General features: G+C 69.2%; 9 non-coding genes across 9 annotated transcripts; all 9 read left to right on the plus strand.

Annotated features, from left to right (window-relative positions):
- The first annotated feature begins 571 nt into the window (after positions 1-571).
- LOC132252392 (U6 spliceosomal RNA) lies at positions 572-678 on the plus strand. Its single transcript, XR_009464286.1, has one exon. It is a non-coding gene; the product is annotated as a U6 spliceosomal RNA (small nuclear RNA).
- An 864-nt stretch (positions 679-1,542) lies between these two features.
- Positions 1,543-1,649, plus strand: LOC132252324 (U6 spliceosomal RNA). Its single transcript, XR_009464219.1, has one exon. It is a non-coding gene; the product is annotated as a U6 spliceosomal RNA (small nuclear RNA).
- Positions 1,650-2,487: 838 nt separating this feature from the next.
- LOC132252393 (U6 spliceosomal RNA) lies at positions 2,488-2,594 on the plus strand. The gene has a single exon (XR_009464287.1). It is a non-coding gene; the product is annotated as a U6 spliceosomal RNA (small nuclear RNA).
- An 864-nt stretch (positions 2,595-3,458) lies between these two features.
- Positions 3,459-3,565, plus strand: LOC132252325 (U6 spliceosomal RNA). The gene has a single exon (XR_009464220.1). It is a non-coding gene; the product is annotated as a U6 spliceosomal RNA (small nuclear RNA).
- An 838-nt stretch (positions 3,566-4,403) lies between these two features.
- On the plus strand, positions 4,404-4,510 carry LOC132252394 (U6 spliceosomal RNA). The gene has a single exon (XR_009464288.1). It is a non-coding gene; the product is annotated as a U6 spliceosomal RNA (small nuclear RNA).
- Positions 4,511-5,374: 864 nt separating this feature from the next.
- LOC132252289 (U6 spliceosomal RNA) lies at positions 5,375-5,481 on the plus strand. Its single transcript, XR_009464184.1, has one exon. It is a non-coding gene; the product is annotated as a U6 spliceosomal RNA (small nuclear RNA).
- An 838-nt stretch (positions 5,482-6,319) lies between these two features.
- LOC132252395 (U6 spliceosomal RNA) lies at positions 6,320-6,426 on the plus strand. Its single transcript, XR_009464289.1, has one exon. It is a non-coding gene; the product is annotated as a U6 spliceosomal RNA (small nuclear RNA).
- Positions 6,427-7,290: 864 nt separating this feature from the next.
- Positions 7,291-7,397, plus strand: LOC132252326 (U6 spliceosomal RNA). Its single transcript, XR_009464221.1, has one exon. It is a non-coding gene; the product is annotated as a U6 spliceosomal RNA (small nuclear RNA).
- An 864-nt stretch (positions 7,398-8,261) lies between these two features.
- On the plus strand, positions 8,262-8,368 carry LOC132252290 (U6 spliceosomal RNA). The gene has a single exon (XR_009464185.1). It is a non-coding gene; the product is annotated as a U6 spliceosomal RNA (small nuclear RNA).
- Positions 8,369-8,589: the final 221 nt, after the last annotated feature.

Raw genomic sequence — 8,589 nt, forward strand, 5'->3', positions numbered from 1 at the left:
GCCCCCTGCCACGACTCGGAGGCACCACGCGCCCGACTGGGGCCCAAAACCGGGAGCCAAAGGGCTCCCAGGCTAAGCCCCGGCCTTCCTTCGGGCCCTTCCCCCCACCAGCCTTCGATGGCGGGGGTGGGTTGTGGGGCTGCTTTGGCTCCAGGTGCCCTACTTGGCCGCCCAGGCCCTTCCTCCTCATGTGCAGGGCCACCGATATGGCAGGAGGCCCTGCCAAGGTCCCTCAGCGCGCCTCCTGTCCCGCTCCCGCCCTGAGGCCCCGGGCCCTGGCCGCAGGGGGCTTTCAGGTCAGGCACGGCTGCTCCCAGCATGCTCCGCTGTATTTGCATGTGCACACCGCCTCCCACCTTGGCCCAGTTCGGGCCGCTTGACGGGAAGGTCTCGCCATCCCACAGCCCGGGTTGCCCTGCGAGGGGTGGCGGGGACCAAGGGCGCAAGGGGCAGTCCTGCGGCAACCAGTCGGCGCCTACCACCGGTCCTGCCGACCGGGCCTTGGTCGCCCTGACCTCAAAGGCCCGAGGTCTGCCCACCTATTTCTAGCTGCCAACCTTGCCCACCCTTTGTGCTTGCTTCGGCAGCACATATACTAAAATTGGAACGATACAGAGAAGATTAGCATGGCCCCTGCGCAAGGATGACACGCAAATTCGTGAAGCGTTCCATATTTTCGTGGCCCCCGGGACCTCCCTGCGGCTGCTGCCGCCCCCACCACCGCCCTTTTCCTTCCTGCGGGCCCCAGGCAGCACCGCCGCATCCGGGGCGCCGGGGGACCTGCCAGACGGGGACGGTCCGCTCGCCGTGCACTCGGCCACCCGCCCGATCCGACAGGGTCTGCCGCCAAGGCCGAGAGGCCCTGCCAAGAGAGGGCTCGCTTTTCCGTGCCGCGCCCCCACGGAGCGACGGAGGGGTGCAAGGGCCTTTGGCGGGGTCCCTGGTGCCCCCCGCCACGGCTCGGAGGCAGCACGCGCCTGCCCTGACGGCCGACAGGGGCCCAAGACCAGGAGCCAAAGGGCCCCCAGGCCAAGCCTCGGCCTTCCTTCGGCCCCCTCCCCCCACCAGTCTGCGCTGGCGGGGGTGGGTTGGGGGGGCTGCTTTGGCTCCAGGTGCCCTACTTGGCCGCCCAGGCCCTTCCTCCTCATGTGCAGGGCCACCGGTATGGCGGGAGGCCCTGCCAAGGTCCCTCAGCGCACCTCCTGTCCCTGTCCCGCTCCCGCCCTGGGCCTTGGGGCCCCGGCACCTGGCCGCAGGGGGCTTCCAGGCCAGGCACGGCTGCTCCCAGCATGCTCCGGTGTATTTGCATGTGCACACCGCCTCCCACCTTGGCCCAGTTCAGGCCGCTTGACGGGAAGGTCCTGCCATCCCACAGCCCGGGTTGCCCTGCGAGGGGTGGTGGGGACCAAGGGCGCAAGGGGCAGTCCTGCGGCAACCAGTCGGCGCCTGCCACCGGTCCTGCCGACCGGGCCTTGGTCGCCCTGACCTCAAAGGCCCGAGGCCTGCCCACCTATTTCTAGCTGCCAACCCTGCCCACCCTTTGTGCTTGCTTCGGCAGTACATACACTAAAATTGGAACGATACAGAGAAGATTAGCATGGCCCCTGCGCAAGGATGACACGCAAATTCGTGAAGCGTTCCATATTTTCGTGGCCCCCGGGACCTCCCTGCGGCTGCTGCCGCCCCCACCACCGCCCTTTTCCTTCCTGCGGGCCCCAGACAGCACCGCCGCATCCGGGGCGCCGGGGGACCTGCCAGACGGGGACGGTCCGCTCGCCGTGCACTCGGCCACCCGCCCGATCCGACAGGGTCTGTCGCCAAGGCCGAGAGGCCCTGCCAGGAGAGCGCTCGCTTTCCCGTGCCGTGCCCCCACGGAGCGACAGAGGGGTGCAAGGGCCTTTGGCGGGGTCCCCGGTGCCCCCTGCCACGACTCGGAGGCACCACGCGCCCGACTGGGGCCCAAAACCGGGAGCCAAAGGGCTCCCAGGCTAAGCCCCGGCCTTCCTTCGGGCCCTTCCCCCCACCAGCCTTCGATGGCGGGGGTGGGTTGTGGGGCTGCTTTGGCTCCAGGTGCCCTACTTGGCCGCCCAGGCCCTTCCTCCTCATGTGCAGGGCCACCGATATGGCAGGAGGCCCTGCCAAGGTCCCTCAGCGCCCCTCCTGTCCCGCTCCCGCCCTGAGGCCCCGGGCCCTGGCCGCAGGGGGCTTTCAGGTCAGGCACGGCTGCTCCCAGCATGCTCCGCTGTATTTGCATGTGCACACCGCCTCCCACCTTGGCCCAGTTCGGGCCGCTTGACGGGAAGGTCTCGCCATCCCACAGCCCGGGTTGCCCTGCGAGGGGTGGCGGGGACCAAGGGCGCAAGGGGCAGTCCTGCGGCAACCAGTCGGCGCCTACCACCGGTCCTGCCGACCGGGCCTTGGTCGCCCTGACCTCAAAGGCCCGAGGTCTGCCCACCTATTTCTAGCTGCCAACCCTGCCCACCCTTTGTGCTTGCTTCGGCAGCACATATACTAAAATTGGAACGATACAGAGAAGATTAGCATGGCCCCTGCGCAAGGATGACACGCAAATTCGTGAAGCGTTCCATATTTTCGTGGCCCCCGGGACCTCCCTGCGGCTGCTGCCGCCCCCACCACCGCCCTTTTCCTTCCTGCGGGCCCCAGGCAGCACCGCCGCATCCGGGGCGCCGGGGGACCTGCCAGACGGGGACGGTCCGCTCGCCGTGCACTCGGCCACCCGCCCGATCCGACAGGGTCTGCCGCCAAGGCCGAGAGGCCCTGCCAAGAGAGGGCTCGCTTTTCCGTGCCGCGCCCCCACGGAGCGACGGAGGGGTGCAAGGGCCTTTGGCGGGGTCCCTGGTGCCCCCCGCCACGGCTCGGAGGCAGCACGCGCCTGCCCTGACGGCCGACAGGGGCCCAAGACCAGGAGCCAAAGGGCCCCCAGGCCAAGCCTCGGCCTTCCTTCGGCCCCCTCCCCCCACCAGTCTGCGCTGGCGGGGGTGGGTTGGGGGGGCTGCTTTGGCTCCAGGTGCCCTACTTGGCCGCCCAGGCCCTTCCTCCTCATGTGCAGGGCCACCGGTATGGCGGGAGGCCCTGCCAAGGTCCCTCAGCGCACCTCCTGTCCCTGTCCCGCTCCCGCCCTGGGCCTTGGGGCCCCGGCACCTGGCCGCAGGGGGCTTCCAGGCCAGGCACGGCTGCTCCCAGCATGCTCCGGTGTATTTGCATGTGCACACCGCCTCCCACCTTGGCCCAGTTCAGGCCGCTTGACGGGAAGGTCCTGCCATCCCACAGCCCGGGTTGCCCTGCGAGGGGTGGTGGGGACCAAGGGCGCAAGGGGCAGTCCTGCGGCAACCAGTCGGCGCCTGCCACCGGTCCTGCCGACCGGGCCTTGGTCGCCCTGACCTCAAAGGCCCGAGGCCTGCCCACCTATTTCTAGCTGCCAACCCTGCCCACCCTTTGTGCTTGCTTCGGCAGTACATACACTAAAATTGGAACGATACAGAGAAGATTAGCATGGCCCCTGCGCAAGGATGACACGCAAATTCGTGAAGCGTTCCATATTTTCGTGGCCCCCGGGACCTCCCTGCGGCTGCTGCCGCCCCCACCACCGCCCTTTTCCTTCCTGCGGGCCCCAGACAGCACCGCCGCATCCGGGGCGCCGGGGGACCTGCCAGACGGGGACGGTCCGCTCGCCGTGCACTCGGCCACCCGCCCGATCCGACAGGGTCTGTCGCCAAGGCCGAGAGGCCCTGCCAGGAGAGCGCTCGCTTTCCCGTGCCGTGCCCCCACGGAGCGACAGAGGGGTGCAAGGGCCTTTGGCGGGGTCCCCGGTGCCCCCTGCCACGACTCGGAGGCACCACGCGCCCGACTGGGGCCCAAAACCGGGAGCCAAAGGGCTCCCAGGCTAAGCCCCGGCCTTCCTTCGGGCCCTTCCCCCCACCAGCCTTCGATGGCGGGGGTGGGTTGTGGGGCTGCTTTGGCTCCAGGTGCCCTACTTGGCCGCCCAGGCCCTTCCTCCTCATGTGCAGGGCCACCGATATGGCAGGAGGCCCTGCCAAGGTCCCTCAGCGCGCCTCCTGTCCCGCTCCCGCCCTGAGGCCCCGGGCCCTGGCCGCAGGGGGCTTTCAGGTCAGGCACGGCTGCTCCCAGCATGCTCCGCTGTATTTGCATGTGCACACCGCCTCCCACCTTGGCCCAGTTCGGGCCGCTTGACGGGAAGGTCTCGCCATCCCACAGCCCGGGTTGCCCTGCGAGGGGTGGCGGGGACCAAGGGCGCAAGGGGCAGTCCTGCGGCAACCAGTCGGCGCCTACCACCGGTCCTGCCGACCGGGCCTTGGTCGCCCTGACCTCAAAGGCCCGAGGTCTGCCCACCTATTTCTAGCTGCTAACCCTGCCCACCCTTTGTGCTTGCTTCGGCAGCACATATACTAAAATTGGAACGATACAGAGAAGATTAGCATGGCCCCTGCGCAAGGATGACACGCAAATTCGTGAAGCGTTCCATATTTTCGTGGCCCCCGGGACCTCCCTGCGGCTGCTGCCGCCCCCACCACCGCCCTTTTCCTTCCTGCGGGCCCCAGGCAGCACCGCCGCATCCGGGGCGCCGGGGGACCTGCCAGACGGGGACGGTCCGCTCGCCGTGCACTCGGCCACCCGCCCGATCCGACAGGGTCTGCCGCCAAGGCCGAGAGGCCCTGCCAAGAGAGGGCTCGCTTTTCCGTGCCGCGCCCCCACGGAGCGACGGAGGGGTGCAAGGGCCTTTGGCGGGGTCCCTGGTGCCCCCCGCCACGGCTCGGAGGCAGCACGCGCCTGCCCTGACGGCCGACAGGGGCCCAAGACCAGGAGCCAAAGGGCCCCCAGGCCAAGCCTCGGCCTTCCTTCGGCCCCCTCCCCCCACCAGTCTGCGCTGGCGGGGGTGGGTTGGGGGGGCTGCTTTGGCTCCAGGTGCCCTACTTGGCCGCCCAGGCCCTTCCTCCTCATGTGCAGGGCCACCGGTATGGCGGGAGGCCCTGCCAAGGTCCCTCAGCGCACCTCCTGTCCCTGTCCCGCTCCCGCCCTGGGCCTTGGGGCCCCGGCACCTGGCCGCAGGGGGCTTCCAGGCCAGGCACGGCTGCTCCCAGCATGCTCCGGTGTATTTGCATGTGCACACCGCCTCCCACCTTGGCCCAGTTCAGGCCGCTTGACGGGAAGGTCCTGCCATCCCACAGCCCGGGTTGCCCTGCGAGGGGTGGTGGGGACCAAGGGCGCAAGGGGCAGTCCTGCGGCAACCAGTCGGCGCCTGCCACCGGTCCTGCCGACCGGGCCTTGGTCGCCCTGACCTCAAAGGCCCGAGGCCTGCCCACCTATTTCTAGCTGCCAACCCTGCCCACCCTTTGTGCTTGCTTCGGCAGTACATATACTAAAATTGGAACGATACAGAGAAGATTAGCATGGCCCCTGCGCAAGGATGACACGCAAATTCGTGAAGCGTTCCATATTTTCGTGGCCCCCGGGACCTCCCTGCGGCTGCTGCCGCCCCCACCACTGCCCTTTTCCTTCCTGCGGGCCCCAGACAGCACCGCCGCATCCGGGGCGCCGGGGGACCTGCCAGACGGGGACGGTCCGCTCGCCGTGCACTCGGCCACCCGCCCGATCCGACAGGGTCTGTCGCCAAGGCCGAGAGGCCCTGCCAGGAGAGCGCTCGCTTTCCCGTGCCGTGCCCCCACGGAGCGACAGAGGGGTGCAAGGGCCTTTGGCGGGGTCCCCGGTGCCCCCTGCCACGACTCGGAGGCACCACGCGCCCGACTGGGGCCCAAAACCGGGAGCCAAAGGGCTCCCAGGCTAAGCCCCGGCCTTCCTTCGGGCCCTTCCCCCCACCAGCCTTCGATGGCGGGGGTGGGTTGTGGGGCTGCTTTGGCTCCAGGTGCCCTACTTGGCCGCCCAGGCCCTTCCTCCTCATGTGCAGGGCCACCGATATGGCAGGAGGCCCTGCCAAGGTCCCTCAGCGCGCCTCCTGTCCCGCTCCCGCCCTGAGGCCCCGGGCCCTGGCCGCAGGGGGCTTTCAGGTCAGGCACGGCTGCTCCCAGCATGCTCCGCTGTATTTGCATGTGCACACCGCCTCCCACCTTGGCCCAGTTCGGGCCGCTTGACGGGAAGGTCTCGCCATCCCACAGCCCGGGTTGCCCTGCGAGGGGTGGCGGGGACCAAGGGCGCAAGGGGCAGTCCTGCGGCAACCAGTCGGCGCCTACCACCGGTCCTGCCGACCGGGCCTTGGTCGCCCTGACCTCAAAGGCCCGAGGTCTGCCCACCTATTTCTAGCTGCCAACCTTGCCCACCCTTTGTGCTTGCTTCGGCAGCACATATACTAAAATTGGAACGATACAGAGAAGATTAGCATGGCCCCTGCGCAAGGATGACACGCAAATTCGTGAAGCGTTCCATATTTTCGTGGCCCCCGGGACCTCCCTGCGGCTGCTGCCGCCCCCACCACCGCCCTTTTCCTTCCTGCGGGCCCCAGGCAGCACCGCCGCATCCGGGGCGCCGGGGGACCTGCCAGACGGGGACGGTCCGCTCGCCGTGCACTCGGCCACCCGCCCGATCCGACAGGGTCTGCCGCCAAGGCCGAGAGGCCCTGCCAAGAGAGGGCTCGCTTTTCCGTGCCGCGCCCCCACGGAGCGACGGAGGGGTGCAAGGGCCTTTGGCGGGGTCCCTGGTGCCCCCCGCCACGGCTCGGAGGCAGCACGCGCCTGCCCTGACGGCCGACAGGGGCCCAAGACCAGGAGCCAAAGGGCCCCCAGGCCAAGCCTCGGCCTTCCTTCGGCCCCCTCCCCCCACCAGTCTGCGCTGGCGGGGGTGGGTTGGGGGGGCTGCTTTGGCTCCAGGTGCCCTACTTGGCCGCCCAGGCCCTTCCTCCTCATGTGCAGGGCCACCGGTATGGCGGGAGGCCCTGCCAAGGTCCCTCAGCGCACCTCCTGTCCCTGTCCCGCTCCCGCCCTGGGCCTTGGGGCCCCGGCACCTGGCCGCAGGGGGCTTCCAGGCCAGGCACGGCTGCTCCCAGCATGCTCCGGTGTATTTGCATGTGCACACCGCCTCCCACCTTGGCCCAGTTCAGGCCGCTTGACGGGAAGGTCCTGCCATCCCACAGCCCGGGTTGCCCTGCGAGGGGTGGTGGGGACCAAGGGCGCAAGGGGCAGTCCTGCGGCAACCAGTCGGCGCCTGCCACCGGTCCTGCCGACCGGGCCTTGGTCGCCCTGACCTCAAAGGCCCGAGGCCTGCCCACCTATTTCTAGCTGCCAACCCTGCCCACCCTTTGTGCTTGCTTCGGCAGTACATACACTAAAATTGGAACGATACAGAGAAGATTAGCATGGCCCCTGCGCAAGGATGACACGCAAATTCGTGAAGCGTTCCATATTTTCGTGGCCCCCGGGACCTCCCTGCGGCTGCTGCCGCCCCCACCACCGCCCTTTTCCTTCCTGCGGGCCCCAGACAGCACCGCCGCATCCGGGGCGCCGGGGGACCTGCCAGACGGGGACGGTCCGCTCGCCGTGCACTCGGCCACCCGCCCGATCCGACAGGGTCTGCCGCCAAGGCCGAGAGGCCCTGCCAAGAGAGGGCTCGCTTTTCCGTGCCGCGCCCCCACGGAGCGACGGAGGGGTGCAAGGGCCTTTGGCGGGGTCCCTGGTGCCCCCCGCCACGGCTCGGAGGCAGCACGCGCCTGCCCTGACGGCCGACAGGGGCCCAAGACCAGGAGCCAAAGGGCCCCCAGGCCAAGCCTCGGCCTTCCTTCGGCCCCCTCCCCCCACCAGTCTGCGCTGGCGGGGGTGGGTTGGGGGGGCTGCTTTGGCTCCAGGTGCCCTACTTGGCCGCCCAGGCCCTTCCTCCTCATGTGCAGGGCCACCGGTATGGCGGGAGGCCCTGCCAAGGTCCCTCAGCGCACCTCCTGTCCCTGTCCCGCTCCCGCCCCGGGCCTTGGGGCCCCGGCACCTGGCCGCAGGGGGCTTCCAGGCCAGGCACGGCTGCTCCCAGCATGCTCCGGTGTATTTGCATGTGCACACCGCCTCCCACCTTGGCCCAGTTCAGGCCGCTTGACGGGAAGGTCCTGCCATCCCACAGCCCGGGTTGCCCTGCGAGGGGTGGTGGGGACCAAGGGCGCAAGGGGCAGTCCTGCGGCAACCAGTCGGCGCCTGCCACCGGTCCTGCCGACCGGGCCTTGGTCGCCCTGACCTCAAAGGCCCGAGGCCTGCCCACCTATTTCTAGCTGCCAACCCTGCCCACCCTTTGTGCTTGCTTCGGCAGTACATATACTAAAATTGGAACGATACAGAGAAGATTAGCATGGCCCCTGCGCAAGGATGACACGCAAATTCGTGAAGCGTTCCATATTTTCGTGGCCCCCGGGACCTCCCTGCGGCTGCTGCCGCCCCCACCACTGCCCTTTTCCTTCCTGCGGGCCCCAGACAGCACCGCCGCATCCGGGGCGCCGGGGGACCTGCCAGACGGGGACGGTCCGCTCGCCGTGCACTCGGCCACCCGCCCGATCCGACAGGGTCTGTCGCCAAGGCCGAGAGGCCCTGCCAGGAGAGCGCTCGCTTTCCCGTGCCGTGCCCC

Source organism: Alligator mississippiensis, chromosome 8 (genome assembly GCF_030867095.1).
Source record: "Alligator mississippiensis isolate rAllMis1 chromosome 8, rAllMis1, whole genome shotgun sequence".
In the NCBI taxonomy this organism is placed as follows: Eukaryota; Metazoa; Chordata; order Crocodylia; family Alligatoridae; genus Alligator; species Alligator mississippiensis.